Consider the following 20534-nt stretch of genomic DNA (forward strand, 5'->3'; position numbering starts at 1 on the left):
CACAGTCCCCCAAACAAACAGACCATAGGGTATATGTCAGTCAAGCAGCAAGCACACCACAAACACGCACACACTACAGGCAACAAACTTACCCCAAGGGTCACATAATCGCTCCTCCTCCACCTGGGGAACTCCCTCACAAAACTCCCCTGTTAGCCGCAAACCTCGTGTTAAGTGACTTATGATCTATCTAGCTTAGCGTTTTATACTGCTTCCATCACTATAGTATCTGAGCACCTCTGACCTTGAATTGGGTTCAGCTTGCGTGAGCTGCTTTTCATCTAAGAGCTGATTTCTTGTAGGCATTCTGACATCTCAGTGGCCATGGTTGCAGCAGTGGCGAATGAGCTGTGTGACGGAGTGTCACTGGCTTACTGTTGGAAGCTATGCATTGTTATTGCATGCCTGGCTGTCCTTGAGTTCTTCAGGCCCAATTTCCAAAGGGCCCTTCTCCCAGCCCAGAAATGTGCCCAGCGATCATTTTCACGCGCAGGTACAGTGCAAACGTTCATGACTTTCTTTTTGTTTAAAAGACAAAGTTCTAAATGATCCCATTGAAAGATTTGTAAAACCACCCCAAATAGGACTAGTCAAGAAGGTGGAGGTGCCACTTGCTTTAGCTCAGACCTTCCTGCTGCTTTAAATCCCCCTGCATCCCACACCAGCTCCCAGCCAAAGGCTCCATCATTAGCACATTCCCACTGTCTTTCTTCCCCAGCTCCCTCCACCAGCACCCAGGCAGATTAAGCTGGGAGGTGGAGTCAGTCTCCTCCCTGCCCCCCACCACAGTGCTGCCTTCCCCCACCATCACCAGCGGGTATGAGGGAAGTCTTACCCATACAAGGGAGGAGTGTCACAATTTGTGCCTCATCTCCATTACTTCCATATAGCTGGAAGCTCTGTGGACAGACGAGACTGTGAAGAGCCCTCTGCATCGCTAGCTACTGGCAGAGTCACATTCCCCTTGATGTTGCCATGCACTGCTCCCAGCCTGAGAAGAATTTTGCCCTAAATCTGAGTAACTCCTAGGACAAATATAATGATAACCAGAAACACTGAGCCATGCTAGTCCTGGGTTTATGGATCCCAGTAAATTGGTAGCCATTAGTGCTGCAGTAAAGCACTCACACAGAGAGGAATGAGTTTTGATTAAAAATGTTTCTTCTCCAGGAATACTAAGTCCCTGCTTGCAAGATTGGGAAAGTGCAATGAAAGTGAAAGGCAGGTTTTACTCTTGCAGACTGACAGTAAATCATTCTGAATTACATGCACCACGTGTACACTTGCTACAATTTTTACACCCTCAGTTTGCTCCATCAGCAAGTGCAAGTCCAGTGCTGCACCTGTCACTGGTCCCCACATGCGGAGTTGTCATATGGAGAAAGAGCATATATTTTTCTGTCATAGGGATCAACTCTCAAAATTAAATCTAGGAGGAAGGACTAAAACCAGAGAGTCTCTGGTAAAGAGGCACTAAGGATACTGAAAGCTATTCACTCAGGTCACTTTGAGTAATGAAATCATTTTAAAGATCAAGCTTAATTACTTACAAATTTGACATTTTTTTTTTTTACCATTCAGATTGGAGTCTTTAATGAGGAGCAAACTGAGAAGGGACAAGGATAATGTGTGATGAAAAATTAGGTTTATCTCTGAAACCAGCAGGGACATTTCAGAGATGCTAACAGAAATCTCAGTACTGAGCTAAAAACACATTTAACTCTCACCTCTTCTCTCTCTTTTTCTTCCATATTTTACTGTGGGTCCTTAATGCCTTTGGCCCATTGTTAATAAAAATACTTCATACTACACAGGAAGTGGGCATAAGGCACCCGTGAGCAGGGAAGTGGACAGGTCCTGGACTCTGCCCCCATCCCATGTTCCAGAACACTTCACATTCCCCATGGAGCAAGCAGGAAGCTGGCTTTGTATTGTGATTCTCTGTGTACTGCCCCTTCCTTAGACTAGATTGCAAGGTACAAATCCCACCCATGGCTCTTTCCATCCCAGTATCTCAAAGCTCTGCTTTATATATTTACAAAACATTAATGAATGTAGTTTCCCAATAATGAGCTGGGGAGCATCATCATCTACATTTTATAAATGGAGAAACTGAGGCACAAAAAGTAACTGGCCTGCCCAAAGTCCTTCATAGCTTTCCTTATTTCATGTCTTTGTACCATAGCCACAAGAGTTCCCTTCCTCTCAACAGTTTCATGGAAGACTTTCTTTAAAATGATGCTGAAGAACAGCAAGTCACTTTATAATAGGGGTATTTTAATTACAGTGTAATTACATTGCAGTTACAGTGTAAGTCCACCGTGGCTTTGTTTTCTGGCCTGCAATTACCACTAAATCTTACAAGCAGAAAGTAATTATCGGACTGATACATTTATTACTTAAGAACCCTTCAATGTTCTTAACACATATATTATCAGAATCCAGGTTTATTAACTACATTGTATTTACATTTACTATAAGTTCATGACATGAACTTATATGAATTAGTGGTAATTACATATATCAAAAAGCATAACCACAGAGTCATTATGGTGTAATTATAACAAATATATGGTAGTTACATTGTGGCTAGATTGCAAAGTATAACCAAACAGGATATTGTTTTCACTATCACCAACCTGTCTAGCCCTCTCATAGAGCGTTATGAGAATTAACAAGTTAGGGTCACACATTGGTACATGCTCGAATGGCTGCGTGTAGAAAGCATTCTCCTGTAACTCTGCACCATGCGGAGCTAAAAAAACATGTACAAAAAATAGACTAGCCCTAATTATAACATCTATTAATAATTTATTAACCTTTTATAAAATTATTTAGAGTGTGTCCTTACTATAAACAAAGTGAGACAATGAATGCTTACTCAGATATAGAAAGGGCGCTGTATGCAGGGCGATGAAAATGGCTTCATGGCCGTAGGTTGTTTATTAATTATTAATGTAGGCTGTTCAGCAGAAAAAGGAAGTTAGGATATGTCTTCACTGAATTTTAACCCAAGCTCTTGCCCAACAACTCCCCTCCCCCCACACTGTTCACACATTAAAAACTCCAATCTGGGTTTGGAGGTGTTTTAAGCCTGGGCTACCTTGCACACTGCTTTATCTCGGGCTGGAACCCACCCACTTTGCAGTGAGGATGCAGGCTAAATAACTCAAGTACTGTTAGTCCTCCAATGCCCTTCCCACAATTCCCCTGAAGGACTGACAAGTTCTCCCACAATTGACTGGGAAAGAGTCCTAGAGTATCACAACTCAGTGAACTCTTGGATACATCCCGGATGCACACAGGCAAGTGCAGAAGCATTGAGGATACAGTAAGCCAGGTAGGGCTTTGCAATGGGAATGCTTATACCCAGGCTAGGCTAACCCAAATGTCAATCACTCCGGGTAACTCTGCAATGAAGATATATCCTTTGTTTAATTCCTTTTGCTTTATTTTTGTGTCCCACAAGGAGTTTGGGAACCATTTATAATATTAAAACCTGTTAAGTCCCGGAGAGTGGATGATCAGCAGCCAGTTCCAATTTGAACAACTTCTTCCCAGAAAACCCCAAAGTCTTCCCAATTAGGAGATATATATATTGCAATCTGAAACTTGGCCTAGTTGTCCTGAACGTCTGCAAATCTTTCAGAGAATTTAGGCCAACCTTCAAGCAAACACCTGATAATTTGTGAAAAACATATGTAACATTAAGTTTTGATCTGAAGCTCAGCTAAACTTTGGTGTTTCAGCTGAAATGCTGTCTGAATGATACCCTGTAAGCTGAAACTCTCCAACTTCCTACACTGGTAGTCCTAACAAGGAAATGCAGGTTCATTGTCCCATGAAATCACAAGAGAAATACATTGCATAAACCTTCAAAGACATAGCCCAATGGCAGTTTAACAGGAATGAAATTTAGATTTGTTTAAACAACTTTTTCTGACTTTGATGAAGCCGTGCAATTGTCACCCTTAGATTGTCCGGAAATTTTTCAATTGGAAGAATTGATGCAACTTCATATTTTTAAATAAAAAAGAAAGCCATACAATTTATATCTCTGGAGGAAACTTGATGGAGGCACGTTTATCACCTTACCCAATGATACCAATGTCAAATGATGAATAATGCCTGAAGTACAAGTGACAGTGCCATTTACATTCATTCACTCTATGCTGGGAGCATCTTCAGAAGCTCCAATTTTCAAATTACCTCATTATCTTTAGTACATCATTTGTTATTGATGTCACATTATAAAACAGACCACCGCTGAAGGTCCTGTACAAGCTAGGAGCAGGGAAACAACAACTGCTATTAAGGATTATTGGTGCATTTTTAGTATGGCAAAATATTTCAGCAGACTTCACTGTAAATTGCACATTAAGGTTCAAAAATGTTTCATCTGGAGGAAGAATGATCTCCTCCCAGGTTTTAACACTGCATTCCCCTCCTCCAAAGATCTAGATTCAGTGTTACCTAACCTGGTACAAGAGTAATTTATGGTAAACACTTTCTCAGCAGCTGGAGTAAAGTAGACTATTGGAGGTGTATTCCACTAATCAAGATTCAGATCACATTAACAGTGTAACAGGGTGTCGAAGAAAAAAACAGTATAGTCAATCAATTACCTGCATGTGCAGTACAGTATATTAAAGACAGCCGCAAGCATTCACTTAAAGATGCTAGCATGGCTGCTGAGTTGACGCTTGGGAATTCCTAGCAACTGATCAAACCAAGTGGAGAAGTGTAATCAGTAAGGGAACGGACACCTTTGAAAAGAACCTACTGGAGAAACTCAGATGTGAAAAAGCTTGCTTATTATTAATCCAGACAGGCTAGATCAGGGATCGGCAACCTTTGGCATGCGGCCCGCCAGGGTAAGCCCCCTGATGGGCCGGGCCGGTTTGTTTACCTGCTGTGTCCACAGGTTCTGCCGATCATGGCTCCCACTGGTCGCGGTTCACCATCCCAGGCCAATGGGGGCTGCGGGAAGTGGCACGGGTGGAGGGATGTGCTAGCCGCGGCTTCCCGCCACCCCCATTGGCCTGGAGAGGCAAACCGTGGCCAGTGGGAGCCAGGATCAGCCGAACCTGCGGACGCGGCAGGTAAACAAACAGGCCCGGCCCACCCGGGGGCTTACCCCGGCAGGCCGTGTGCCAAAGATTGCCAATCCCTGGGCTAGATTCACGTTCCCTACTTCCATCACATTACTGTTCTGCTTTCCTAAATAACGAGGGGAAATGATGATCATCATGCTCCAGCAATTCCTTAATGAATCTGTTCCACTCCTTAAATCAAATACCAATAAGAACAATTCAGAAAACCAAATCCTCACTTTTTACATTTCTGTTTATTACTTACTCTCAGTTCAGTGAAAACATAGCAGAACAGGGGTTCTCAGACATCCTCATGGGAAGTGCATCTTAACAGAGAAAGATCATCTTGCAGACACAATCAGTGCTTTCCATCCTCAGTAGAGCCTGAAGGCTGCACTCAAGATCAGTCCCCACTGTGCAGACACATAGCAAGGGACTGTCATTGCACCAGAAAGCTTACTATCTAAATAGGCCAGACAAACAAACAAAGCATTGGAAGGGAGAAAGAAGCATAGAGAACTGAAGTGACTTGCCCAGGTTCACATAGGAGATTAGTGGCAGGGTTGGGAATAGAACTAAGGTCTCCTGAGTCCTACCGCAGTGTTCTTTCCCGTAGGCCATACTCCCTCTCTGTTGCAAGGATTCCATGAGCTTTTGCTGCCCCATAGATTTCCTATTTCTATTCCCACACACCTGGATCATCTCACCCTACTTTCCTAATGTAGGCCCAGAATTGGGGTAAAGTCCCTGTGGCTACTGCAGCAATTGCTTGCATGGAAAAGCACCATTAGTGATGTATGTACTTGTAGCTTCTTTTCATGTGGTTTACCTGGTGGAATCATGCACTTCTTGACAAGCCAGCTCTTCTTGGACCTTGTTTGCTCCATGCACCATAGTTTCAGAGCCTGATTCCAACACTCTGGGTTACACAAGAGGAAATAGTTCAAATAAACATGGCGTCCACTTCATGTATCAGATACCTGGGAAAAACAAGGGGAAAACTATTTTAATGCAGCATGAAGGCTGCACAGGTAAAATATCACAGAAATCAGATCAAGATTAATAGATTCTAAGGCTAAAATGGACCACTGTGATCATCTAGCCTGACCCACCGCTCCCCCCCCCCCCACACACACACACACACACCCCGGCATGACACAGGACACACGACACAGATGGGACATTTCCGTCTTGAGCCTGTCACAGCGCCATGTGAAAGGATGGGTGGCTGCATTCTGCCCCATTTCAGGCATCCTTAAGTAAAGAAAAAGTATTAAAAGGAAGTTATAGCTCCAAAGTGAAGCACCCAAAGGTCCATTGTCCCCTCACAATCATCCCCCTAGCCCTTTGTGTGGGACAGTCTTTAATATGATCACATGCTATCTTGCCTCAACGTGGGCCTGATCCAACAGCCAGTAAAGTCAATGTAAAGAATGACAGTGGGTTTCAGATCAGGCCCTTGTCGGAAGGTGTGAAGTAAATGATGTGGGAGTCTTTCCTATGGATCGGAGACTTGTTTAGGGACAACTTCTCTTGGCAAATGTTGTGAACAAGGGTATAATATGGGTAGTATATTTTATAAATGCTACAAGCCCCTCGGGTTACCCAGGTACTATTATCCTGGCTGAGTGCATAGAGTTAAATCAAAGGAGGCTGTAAGGGAGAAACCAACAGGAAATTTAACAATAGCAAAGATACAGTGCTATGAGACAGTATACCAAGATTCAGGTTGTGATGACTGGGCCTACAAATGTACCCCAATACTAAGCACAACTGTGAAAAGTGAATGAAAGATAATAAGATGTCACAATAATCTACACTAAACATAACAATAAATGTTGACGGGAAATGGTGCAAAAGAAAGACAAAAATTGAATTAGTCCAAACCAAAGGCCTAGTGGTATAATTCAAGGGCGGTGTTAAGATCATGCCTGGAGAACAACCCAAGTGTGGGACTGGCTATCAATGAACAAAAATGGATGCCTCAGGTATTAGGCCTAATTAGTGAAGAAAATAATAAGTGAATCATAGCCATTATAACAACAAAGAGTCTGGTGGCACCTTAAAGACTAACAAATTTATTTGGGCATAAGCTTTCGTGGGTAAAAACCTCACTTCTTCAGATGCATAGAGTGAAAGTTACAGATGCAGGCATTATATACTGACACATGGAGAGCAGGGAATTACTTCGCAAGTGGAGAACCAGTGTTGACAGGGCCAATCAAGTTTTTTGTTGAGGTTGATGGATTTCCACTCCATACGGCTAAATTTAGTGCCTTGCATGGTATCAAGTATCAGGGGGTAGCCGTGTTAGTCTGTATCTACAAAAACAACAAGGAGTCTGGTGGCACCTTAAAGACTAACAGATTTATTTGGGCATAAGCTTTCGTGGGTAAAAACCTCACTTCTTCAGATGCATGATCATCTAGTCTGACCTCCTGCACAACATAGGCCACAGAATCTCACCCACCCGCTCCTGTATCAAACCAGTGTCTGAGCCATTGAAGTCCTCAAATCATGGTTTAAAGACTTCAGAGTGCAGAGAAGCTTTCAGCAAGTGACCCGTGCCCCATGCTGTAGATAGGCGAAAAACGCCCAGGGCCTCTGCCAATCTGCCCTGGAGGCCGACCCCAATTATGGATGGGCTATTCTGCCCATCATGCCCTTTTGAGGTCCTCAGAAAGAAGCTTTGGGGGAAGGCTGGCTAGCACCAATGCTGGCTGACTAAAAGAAGAGGAAAGAGTGGGCTTCATCATCTTGGCTGCCACAGCCAGCCTCTTTTGGATCCCGGATGTTCTTCGTGCTAATCCTGAGACGCCTTGATCAGACCACACCGAGAGAGGGACCCAGATGGCATCGCTACCTCCACTAGCTTTTGCTAAATCACAAACAATACCTGGGATGTGTGTGTGTCTCTCTCTCTCTTTCACACACACACACACACACACACACACACACACACACACACACACACACACACACACAGTGTGTCCTTTTTCTTCTCCACCTTATTTCTTCTCTTTCCTACTTCTCTTTTTACTTTCTGTCCAATAAGAGTCTGGCTTTGCCAGCTACAACTGTATATTTTGCAACACTGCTGTGACCAGAAAGGGACAACTGAACGTAATGTCCTAAGCAGCCTGATGTTGGTAGTAGTTTGCCAGGTCTCAGAGTGGCTGATAAGAGCATGTGCTGTGCCTGTGTTTTCCCAGCAGTGAAGTTGCAAATGAGAGTTGACATGAGAGACAAAAGCTGAATTTTCTATTTTTGCTATTCTTTCCTTTCCTCTCTCATGTGTGTCTTTTAGGAAAAGGGATTAGAATTCAACAGCAGCAGCAACAAGAACAGCTCCAGCTCACCTCAAATAATGTCTTCCCTTTTCCCAAGAAAGGACAATTATTGTCTTTTTTGATACCATCCTGGATGCCAAACAAGGGGTGTTTTTCTTTTAAAGACTCTTGACAGCTACAGGGAAAGGGAACAAGGGATATTGTTAAAACAAAATCCTTACGTAAGTCTTTACATTTCAAACATTTTCATTGTTTTTCTTTCTTTTCTGTACCTTTAGTAGCAGGTATTTTAATGGTGTTTGCCATGGTACTAAACAGATTGAGGTCTTGGTATTCCAAATCACGAACCTTGTTTAAAATTGCTTGGTGTTGGACAGCTTCAGGGTCATGTTAACACAGTTAACTCTTTGGGCCCCTTTATTCCATCTCAATTAATACAAGAGTCCTTGAGGAAATAATAGGGAAACCATTAAGAGGGGGTAATATGTTGAGGTGTATTCTTCAGAGACCAAAAAACCTTAAAGATGCTGGCCTGAAGAAAGGGAAGAGGGAAGGGAGGTGTGAATAGACTGAGACACAAACAGAACACAAAGACTGGCCCAAACAGCTTGTAATGTAAATATAAGGCAAGAGACAACAGATGGATACCAACAGAGGGGGGAGTTCAAAGAAACAATGAGACAATATTAGTCAGCATGACAGGCAGTGGTCTCTGCCCACCAGCAACCTAACCATTGTCAAAGATTTGTAGGCCTCACAGCCAAAGTGAGTTTTAAGGAGGGATTTAAAGGAGCATAATGAGAGAGTGCCTCCCAAGTGTGAGGGGCAGCATGGGAGAAAACACAAAGGAAGTTGTTTGAAAATTAACAAGTGGGCAATTGAGGCTGGCATCACAGGCCAATCAGAAACAGGAATCAATATTTTGATAGTGATTGAGTGATGATAGGTAGGGTGGGGACAGGCCTCAAATGCCTTGGAAGTGAAGACAAGCAACTTATGTTTGATGCGATGGAGAAGGGGGAACCAGAGGGAGCATTCAAAGAGAGGGGTGACCTGGTCAAGGTGACAGGCTAGAAGAATGATCTTTGTAGCACCTATAAGAATGGACATGAGCAGGGTAAGTTTGCATACGTCAAGATCAAATATTTGCATTTGTCATGGCCCAGGTTAAAGTAATTGAGATGAAGAAAGCCTGGACAAGAGTCTTAACTGTATGGATCAATAGTAAAGGGCATATCTTAAAGATGTTATGCAGAAAGAATCTGCAAGAGTTAGACATAACCTGGCTGGGATTCAGTGTTGCTTATAGTAATTAGGAAACAGAGAAAGAATAACTGAAAAACAGGTGAACTATTTTCAAGGCCTAGCATGTTTGAAGGTTTTCAGGGTCTTTTTAAAGACCCTGAAAAGTTGGTAGTGTTTATCAGGTTAATATTTAAATTAACCATCAAATTCCTCTTAACAGTGTTCTCTAAATCTTCTGGCATCTTGTAAAATGGACACAGAAATAGTGATCAATAGGCTAACTAGAGAAATAGCAGTCTTAAAATCCTTGCAGGTGTCTTTAAAAACCAGAGGCTACCACAAACAGTCAAACGAGCACATACTGTACCATTTTCACTAAAAGAACTTTTGTATTCTTCTAAGCACTCCATGGTTCACAGTCTTAATGGAAATAAGATTGACCTGTCTAAAAGCTTTTGGCCAGATTCTGATCTCACTAACACTTCTTTTTACACCCTGATTTCTTCAGGATTACAGCAGAAAAGCTGAGAGGAGAATCAAGCTCTTTAGGTTTTATTTCAGCATTGTTTTTATGAAGTGGCTGAGGCAAGCATGATTAGCTTGCTGAAAATGTGATCCTACCTTGATGTGGCCTACAGAGTCCAGTGTAAGGGAAAGAAATAAAGAGAAGGAAAAGTCTTTTATCTAATTAATTAGTGATACTTTGTGATGGCTGCTTCAAGATGAACTTTGTAGACTCATCCGATGAATACTGCCAACCACAATCAGTGCTAATGCCGAGGAGATAATTTCATTTCTGAACACATTCGCTCCTCAAGCCTAAGTACTTGAGTAATGGTATGCAGACTTCCCAGAAAAGAATAAAACTCATGTGCCAGAAATATTTTACTTATTAACTACTTCTTTCCATCTTTCCATTTTAAATTCCCTGATGCTACTGAACAGGGTTTCTTCTAAGCCACAGCCACAATCCAAATGTGCTCCTCTCTAATAGCTTTCATCAGAGGATCTCAAAGTGTTCTGCAAGACAAACCTTCCTTAACTAAGCCTCCCAATGCCACATTTCCTAAGAGTTTTATTATCCCCATTTTACAGAGGGGGGAAATTAAAGCACAGAGAGTGTAAGTGATTTGAAAAGTCACAGCAAGTGACTAAAAGAGTTGGGAATAGAAGTTCTGGGTGCAAGTCCCCCAATCTGATTACTAAAGAACATCGTCACCTCAGTGAAACCGGACTCCAATTTGGCACTGATTTCATTGGCCTGCTCAGCCAGGCTGAAGGAGATAGGGGCAGTCTCTGCTTCAGTCCGCCAGCAGCTCCCTTGGCCCAGGGTCCTTGCCCACCTACTGCCACCACCAAGCAAAGTCATGTCGGCCGGGGCCAGCGGGCTGCAGACACCCTGGGCTCTGCCCTCCTCCGGGACCCGGGCTCTGTGGGACATGCTGTGCCCGCTGGCTGCCTCCAGCAGTGAGGAGTTGGCTGCAGAACTCACCTGTAGCTAGACCTGCTGCTGCCCTGCAACTTCACTCACAAGGTAAGGTACGGCCGTATATGTTTTACTGAATCAGGACTTTAGTGTCTGAAGAGTGAAAGATGCAAAATTCCCTCAATTCTCATTACGTTGAGTCCTCTGGGTGAAATATTGTCCCCGCTGAAGTCGATGCAAGTTTTGCCATAGAACCAGGATTTCACCCCAGGTCTTTAACCATTAGAATTGTTTAAAAAGAAACCAGCAAGCAAAAACAGATTGGGTCTTTTCCAGGAAACTGAGAAGTTCAACAAATTCTCTCTCTTATATCAAGTCTAGATTAGTAGACCATTACTGTGCTATGGAGGTGATATAGACACAACAGAGTAAAACAATTTAAAACCTACAGCTAGACCAGGGGAAAGAATCAGACCGGATACTTTTTCCAGTGTCATGTGAAAAATGCAGTTTTGCATTTGGAGCAGTTTGGCTGGCTTTGCTATAAATTAAAAAGATTTTGTAAGGATCAAATTGTGTCTTTTCTCCTGAAATCCAAATATGTATAGCAGCCGTCGCTACAAGTTGTATCATTTATTTCTGCAGGTGCAGTGAAGGTAACTGCAGAGCTCAGCAGGGAATCTCCATTCCAGTGGATGGTTCTGCCTGGCAAGTGCAAACCAGACTCTGAAAGACTTCACAGCACCTGCAAATGTGGGCTTTGCTTTTCAGTGATGGCTACAGGAGAAGCCGAAGTTTAAATGAGGCACACAATTTTCCAAAACACCAGGACCTACCAAAGTGATCACCAGAGTTCACTAACGGTATCTTTACACTGCCATTAAAAACCTGCGGCTGGCCCATGCTGACAGGCTCACAGAGGTCGAGCAAAGGTGCTGTTTAATTGCAATGTAGACATTCAGGCTCGGGCTGCAGCCTGAGCTCTGGCACCTCCCATCTCACAGGGTCCTAGACCCCGGGCTCCAGCCCAAGTACAAAATGTCTACCCCAGAGGTTCTCAAACTGGGTGCATGCCACCCTGGGGGGCACAGAATGTATTCTGGGGTGCATGAGAAGGCAGAGCTGAGAGCGGTGACTGCTGGCCAGGCACCCAGCTCTGAAGGCAGAGTCGCCGTCAGCAGCAGCACAGAAGTAAGAGTGGCATGGTATGGTGTTGCCACCCTGACTTCTGCACTGCTGCTGATAGTGGTGCTGCCTTCAGAGCTGGGTGGCTGAAGAGCTATATATTATATACTTGAATGGCTCTGTTTAAATGAAGGGTGGTGCAATCAAATAAGTTTGAAAACCATTGGTCTACACTGCAATTTAACAACCCCTTAATCCAAGCCCCGTAAACCCTGACATGGGCACGGGCCATCCAAGGGGTTTTAACTGGAGAATAGATGTATCCTAAGGGACAGATTGTGAGACCCTTATTGAATACAATGAGTAATATCCTACTCCACATTGCTTCAAACAGAACTATTCATGGCCTACGGTACTATTCACCATGACTAAGGGGATCCCAATCTGGTCCAAATTATCAAGGATGCTTGAAAGAGAGGAAATTCTTGTAAATTGCAATAGATTCGATCAGAGACACACAGATATTACTTCTTGAAAAACAATACCAAAAAAGTGTGAAGTTTGAAATTAATTCTCCTCTAACGTGCTTTTATCTCTGCCTTCTACAAACATGCAGGCAATTACATTTACCATCAGAAGGAACCACACAGGTCTTTACAGAAACCCAGTTTTACATTGGAATGTGCAAGTATTCGAGCCAGAAGTGCTTGCTTATTCGGCCTGTCATGCCCCCTGGAGTGGCTCATGACTGTGAATGCCCACCTCAGGGCAGACTTTCAGAAAACAGGGCAGACACCCCAAGCTGGTGGTGTGTTCTATAATTGGATTTTACCATGCCAGTAACAAATATGAACTCCTGGATCACTGTACCAGTCTTACCATGGAGTCACAGACAGTCCCCTTAGGCTCTCCAGTCTATCTTGAAACCCAGATAAACTGGACTTTGTGATAAAAGGTCACTTAAACCACAAATCACATCACAAAGTTGCTCACAGTCTCAAGAGACCAGTCACTTATCCCAGATCAATTCGTACCCTAGATTTTACACCAAAGACAATGCTGGTAGCCAATTCTATAGTAAACTAACTAAAGGTGTATTAGCTAAGAAACGGAAGTTACTGAGAGGTTAAAGCAGGTAAAGTATATTCATAGATGAGTCACAGTTTGTAATTCCAAATGGTGGCAGTGATGTAATAAACTGTCAGTTTCCCAACAATCTTTTCAGGGTGCCCAGACTGTCTCAGGGGATCTCCGCTTTGCATCCAGGAGACTTCCCTTTAAGAGTTCAAACAGTCTAGTGATGAAAGATCTTTCCCAGAATCCAAGCTTATACTTCTTCTCACAGAACACAAGAGACAGGGTCACTACATAGAGAGTGAGGAATGCATTTTGAGTCTTTGACCTCCATTCATCACACACAATGACCACTTGCTTTGAAATTAGCATTTTTCAGTTGAAGTTCTTCATTTGCATTCCACAAGGCTTCTTTCTCCTTTGATTGGCTATTTAGTTACAGGATATACACAATGTAAATGTTTGCTACCGATAAGTGAAAACAATGCAAGTAACATCCCACTAGTTTCAATGAAGTTTAAACACCAGATGCACTCTTATACATTTAACAGTCGCTCTGATCTATACTAACACACAAGTGAATTGGCCTGGAGCTCTGGTGTGGTCTACTAGCATCACACAGCCAATCAGGGAACAGAAAGAATAACGTAACTAATCAGAGCCATGCAATATGGCACAAATTTTGCACTTTTTCAGCCATTCAGCCAGTAATATAATCTGAAAAATTATTTATTGAGGGCAAGATTGTTACTCATCCTATGCATCCACACAGGGGAGAAATGGTTGTTCTCACTTCTGTGAAAGAGTCCATCTGTTGCTGATCACACACTGCAGTGGGCAGTAGACCAAATTTCATTTAGGAGTCACTCTTCTTCTAGCCAATTTGAAGGCAGACTGAGTCTTCAAGGAATTTTGAGACAACTGTGGCTGAGTACTTAAAACATCCAACCAACTTTCAGCTCATATTGATTGCTTTGGCCATGGACGGCTGCTTCAGCTCAGCACAGCTTATGCTGTAGGGTGTGTGAAGCAAATGATAAATGTTATCAAGTATCGGGGGTAGCCGTGTTAGTCTGTATCTACAAAAACAACAAGGAGTCTGGTGGCACCTTAAAGACTAACAGATTTATTTGGGCATAAGCTTTCGTGGGTAAAAACCTTACTTCTTCACTCTATGCATCTGAAGAAGTGAGGTTTTTACCCACGAAAGCTTATGCCCAAATAAATCTGTTAGTCTTTAAGGTGCCACCAGACTCCTCCTTGTTTTTGATAAATGTTATATTTGCTGGAAGCTTTTTTAATGTTTTGCTCATTTGCTCATAAATCAACATGGATGCCGGCTACGGCCAACTTTCTGGCACATTCAGAAAAGTAATGGATATCAAGATATCCATGTGCTTAATACAGAAGGTCTTGCAATGCAGAAGAGCTGATCTGCTAGTTGATTTGCTGAGTAGTCATAACTGGGAGTGATGCTCTAGGTTCCCTTACCTGATGAACATTTTCATAGAATTGTGATATATTTTACAGGAACATCTTCCTGGAAGGGAGCCAAAATCTTTAGCAGTCTGACAATTTTTTCTTCTTCCACAGGAGAATGTATCTCCTTGTCATCATCTCACCCAGATCTTTGTACATCCTAATTTAGGCCCTGATTTAGCAATAAGACTGTGCTTAACTTTAAGCATATGTTTAAATCCCATAATTTTTAATGGGACTTAAGCATATGCCTAAAGTTATGTAAGGCTGAGTGCTCTGCTGAATCAGGGTCTTTAGACCTGAACCTGCTTCCTTTGAAGTCCCTGGGAATTTTGCTGCTGACTTCAGTAGGATCAAGACTGGGTGCTTTCTGTGGTGACTCCAGCTTCCAGGACATCTTCTTGTTAGTCTCCTGTGTTATACCTGTGTCTGTCTTGATCCTTTGGCGGTACTTTGTACAGCATTAGGTCATTCAAATTCCATCCTGTTTGTTATAGTATCCCATGGGCTCTCAGAGGCTAAAGGAATGCCAAACCAGGCTTCCTTCTCTCATTTAAATGTGCAAAGGAACAAGATGGAAGTTTTCTCATGTAACGGGTTGCACTGGAATGTTGACTGGCAAGTCCCTGCCCTCAAATGTGCCATATTACTTAATGACATGTCACCACTGAAAGATCACAGGAGATGACCTCACTCCAGGAGGTTGTATTGCACTGCAACTTGTCTGGAAGAGAAGCAAGGCACATGAAATTTAGTTTCACAAGACAGAATCACTCATACTCCTACAGTTAGGTGATAGCCTTGGCAGTGGTATGTTATTCATTGCCTTTGCATGCTTATTAATTTTTTGGTTTTGGAATCTGACACAATTTTTTTAAGACTTCTTGGATGTGAAAGACGTTCTTTCAAACAACATAGTGAGTTTCAAAATAAACGTTGACCTTTCTGTGTATGAGAATTGTGCCTGTAGTTATGGAACTGAAAGTATAAAGACACTCATCAACCACAAGGCTTCATAGAAAAAAGTTGATCACTGGCTGGGGTCAGGAAAAAAAATGTTCACTCTCCCCACTATGATATGGTCTCACTTAAATGCAATAGAGGAGTGGAGTATGGTTATGACTTCCTATGACACATCAGATATGGACCAGTCAGCAATGGGATACTGTACTAGAAGGACTCTTAGCCTAATTGTGTCATCTTTAGTATTTATATAGTGCTTTATGGGCCTGATGTTTCTCTGACTTTCACAAGTTTTATAGAGGTGTAACGTTAGTGACTTCACAAACATTTTTCTGAATTTACTGCATTGTAACTGAGAAGAGAATACAACTCTACATGTTTAAAATGCTTTATCAACTAACAAACATTTATAACACCCATATAAAGCAGATAGATACTTCATGTGTTGTCATCCCTGTTTTACAGGTGTGGGAAAATGATGCAGAGCAAGGTAAGTGATTTGACCAAGGTCACATGGAGAGTCAATGGCATGATCAGAGGAATGGAAAACCTGTCATATGAAAGGAGACTCGAGGAGCTTGGGTTGTTTAGCCTGACCAAACGAAGGCTGAGGGGGGATATGATTGCTCTCTTTAAATATATCAGAGGAATAAATACTAGGGAGGGAGAGGAATTATTCCAGCTCAGTACGAATGTAGACACGAGAACGAATGGATATAAACTGGCCGTGGGGAAGTTTAGGCTTGAAATTAAACGAAGGTTTCTGACCGTCAGAGGGGTGAAATGTTGGAACAGCCTTCCGAGGGAAACGGTGGGGGCGACAGACCTGTCTGGTTTTAAGATTAAGCTAGATAAGTTTATGGAGGGAATGGTTTAATGGGATAACATGAGTTTCGTCAAAGGAACAGCGTGCCATGGCAGGTAAATAGTATAATGGCCAATGAGAGTCTGGCTGGAGAATCTTGCCTACATGCTCGGGGTTCTACTGATCGCCATATTTGGGGTCGGGAAGGAGTTTTCCTCCAGGGTAGATTGGCAGAGGCCCTGGAGGTTTTTCGCCTTCCTCTGCAGCATGGGGCGGGGCTCACTAGCTGGAGGATTCTCTGCTAATTGAAGTCTCTAAACCAGGATTTGGGGACTTCAACAGCAGAGTCAAGGGAAAGGGTTGGGACGGCTTTGTGGCCTGCATCATGCGGGAGGTCAGACCAGATGATCATAATGGTCCCTTCTGACCTTAAAGTCTATGAGTCTATCTGGGGGTAGAACCCAAGCCTTATGTTTTTAGGGCTTGATTCAGAGCCCACCAAAGTCAATAGAGAGACTTAGCCCTGGTCTACACTACGAGTTTAGGTCGAATTTAGCAGCGTTAGATCAGTTGAACCCTGCACCCGTCCACACGACGAAGCCATTTTCATCAAGGAGAAACAAACAGAACTTTCACACCCTAGCCTGGCTAGTGATAAAACTGGTTTTCAAAGCTTCTCTGATGCACAGCGCGCTCTGCTGTGCTCTCCTAACCGCCCTGGTGTCTGGCTGCGCATAATCATCGGACAGGCGATTTGCCTCAATGTCCCACCCCACCATAAACATCTCCCCCTTACTCTCACAGATATTGTGGAGCACACAGCAAGCAGTAATAACGATGGGACATCTAACCGAGTCGGTAAACTGCACCAGCGCACTTTTAAACGTCCAAAGGCACATTCTACCACCATTATGCACTTGCTCAGCCTATAGTTAAACTGCTCCTTACTACTGTCCAGGCTTCATGAGCCATGCAAGCAGGGGGTAGGCTGGGGTAGGTGCGACCGCGTGGTGCTGACGACTGGGAGAGCAGCCTGAGGCAGAAGCCTCCAGCTGGCATGATATTCCAGGCAGGACTGAATCTCCATTAGACGAAACTTAAAGAAGGGAATGACTCCAGGTCATTCTCTTCTATGTCTGCCCAGGCGCCCCCGACCAACCTAACCAAGGTCAGCCAGGAGCACCCAGGGGACGACGATGACGGCTAGCAGTCATATTGTACTGTCTGCCATCTGCAAGGCAAGGCAAGGGGATGCTGCTGTGTAGCACTGCAGTACCGCATCTGCCAGCAGCACTCAGGAGACATATGGTGACAGTGAGCTGAGAGGGCTCCATGCTTGCCGTGGTATGTCGTCTGCACGGGTAACCCAGGAAAAAAGGTGAGAAACGATTTTTTGCCGTTGCTTTCACGGAGGGAGGGGGGGGCCTGATGACATGTACCCAGAACCACCCACGACAATGTTTTTGCCCCATCAGGCATTGGGAGCTCAACCCAGAATTCCAATGGGTGGCGGAGACTGCAGGAACTGTGGGATGACTATCACAGTGCAATGCTCTGAAAGTCGATGCTAGCCTCGGTACTGTGGACGCACACCACTGACTTAATGCGCTTAGTGGGGACACATACAATCGATTGTATCAAATTGATTTCTAAAAAATCAACTTCCATTAAATCAACCTAATTTCGTAGTGTAGACATACCCATACACTGTTTTCAATAGGCTTTAGATCAAGCCCTTAGACTGCCAGTTAAACAAACTAAGATTTAGACTATGATCATAGGTATGTTTCCACTAATCCCCATTACTGGGTCTTGAAGAGAATGTTCTTTCCCCAGTTTTACAACAGGGATTCAATTTCTCACCTTTAAGTGGCCTGCATAGACTCTGAGAACTATAGGAATGAGAAGCAGCAATTATCTAAATTATTTGCAACAAAGAGAATAGTCTCCAGCTCCTACTTTTCTCTTTAAATGCATGAACATAAAAGCTAATGGAAAGACGGAGGTAAAATATCACTACCCTTTAGCACTCCTGATTGTATCTGGAAACGTCTTTTGCTTTTTATGAACCTTTTAAAGCCCTTTCAGTCAGTAGATTTGAGTGTACAGTTATAAAATGCAGATACTGTCATTTTCAAGGGAAAGAGCAGTGGCTCAAAATATTTGCATTTTCTAGTTTTTGAATCATCTTACTGCTTTCACATTGGTGGGCCAGACTCTTTATTACGCTGCACCCCCTTATGCTACTCCTGTGGAACAAAGAGGTTACAAAGGGGATAGAAACAATCCCGGGGGATTATTCCCAACCTAAGGGGGAACAAAGAGCTCACATAATGACTCTACACTGACATTCCTTGCACCCATATTAGCAGAGGACAAGGATGAGGGATACTGGACGAGAATACTGGAGGCCAACAATTGCTTCAAATCACCTTTCCCCACCTCCTCCATTCCTACAGGAATGGAAGAACACAGAATCTGCACCCACACCAAATGTAAATACCCGGGGGGAGGAGCGGAGGGCCTCTGAGTTTCAGAGTAGGGGAGGCATCTTATTATCTGTATTTGTACCTTTTTAAGGAATTTCAGATAAAAGTTTGCTCTATTCAGATCCTGTTTCAGAACATTCCTGTAAGCTGCAAACATAACTTGCCTCAAACTTCAGCTAAGTGTCAAAGGATTAATGTTTATCTGACAACCATTCTGCCTCTGTGCATATTGTATGTGGTGACAGAACAGGGCAAAGCTACGTCAGGTACGAGGCATGCCGATACACAACCTTCAGCTCCACAATCAGAGGCTTCTACTATGGTGGTTAAGTGCACTACTCCATTCATTGATCCAAGGCCGTGAATTTATAAACACTTGAGCAGGCTGATACACACACCCAATAGTGGCTAGTGATATACATGTACAGACATCAACATGGTATAGTGTGGAGTGGCAAGCCTTTATTCTGTCCATGTGATGGGGCGAACTCAAGAAAGAGATCTGGGAGTTTTTTGAAAAAACTTTAGCTCAGTGAATAGCAGCAGTCAGAAAGACTAACAGAATATTAGGAACTATTAGGAAGGAGTAGAAAAGATGACCTACAATATTATAATGCCACTATATAAATCCATGGTGCACCCACACCTTAACTACCACATGCCGTTCTGGTCACCCGTCTCAGAAAGGAGATAGTGGAACTGGAAAAGATTCAGAGAAGAGCAACAAAGACGATTAAGACTATGGAATGGCTGCCATATGCAGAAAGACTAAAAACAATAGGGCTATTCAGTTTAGAAAAGAGATGACTAAGGAGGGATATGATATGAGGTCAATAAAATCATGAATGGTCTGGAAAAAGTGGATAGAGAAGTGTCATTTACCTTTTCCCAGTATACAAAAAGCAGAGGTCACCCAAGGAAATTAATAGGTAGCAGGTTGAATATAAAAAAAGAGGAAATATTTTTTCATACAATGCGCACACAACCTGTTGGACTCATTGCAATGGGATATTGTGATGGCCAAAAGTGTAACTGGGTTCAAAAAAGAACTAGATAAGTTCATACAGGACTAGGGTCCATCAATGGCAACAGGATAGGTCCATCAATGGCTATTAGCCAAGATGGTCAGGGATGCAACCCCTGCTCAGAATGACCCTAAACTTCTGACTGCCAGAAGATATGAGGGGGAAGACAGGGGTGGATCACTCCAACTGCCTTATTCTGTAACCTCTCCCTGAAGCTCTGGTACTGGACTGTTGGAAGACAGGATACTGGGCTATGTGGACCATTGGTCTGGCCCAGTATGGCCGTTCTTATGTTCTTACCCCATCACCTACCATAAAAGGGGAGAAACAATTAGAGACATGTGGGGTGACAAATTACCTCTCAGCTAGGGTGACCAGACAGCAAGTGTGAAAAATCGGGACAGAGGGTGGGAGGTAATAGGCACCTATGTAAGAAAAATCCCCAAATATCTGGACTGTCCCTATAATATTGGAACATCTGGTCACCCTACTCTCAGCCAGAGGAAGCAGAACTAAGTGA

General features: G+C 43.2%; 1 long non-coding RNA gene across 3 annotated transcripts in view; it reads right to left on the reverse strand.

The window, feature by feature from the left end:
* Positions 1-4951: 4951 nt before the first annotated feature.
* Positions 4952-20534, reverse strand: part of LOC135972505 (uncharacterized) — a 39772-nt gene continuing 24189 nt past the window's right edge. For 2 of the 3 annotated variants that reach the window (XR_010588966.1, XR_010588967.1), the window contains 2 exons: positions 8453-8558; positions 4952-6073 (listed from right to left, as the gene is read on the reverse strand). This is a non-coding gene — a long non-coding RNA (uncharacterized LOC135972505). The remainder of the gene's footprint in view (positions 6074-8452; positions 8559-20534) is intronic. The other variant, XR_010588968.1, reaches the window with a different exon arrangement.

Source organism: Chrysemys picta, chromosome 6 (genome assembly GCF_011386835.1).
Source record: "Chrysemys picta bellii isolate R12L10 chromosome 6, ASM1138683v2, whole genome shotgun sequence".
NCBI classification, from domain to species: domain Eukaryota; kingdom Metazoa; phylum Chordata; order Testudines; family Emydidae; genus Chrysemys; species Chrysemys picta.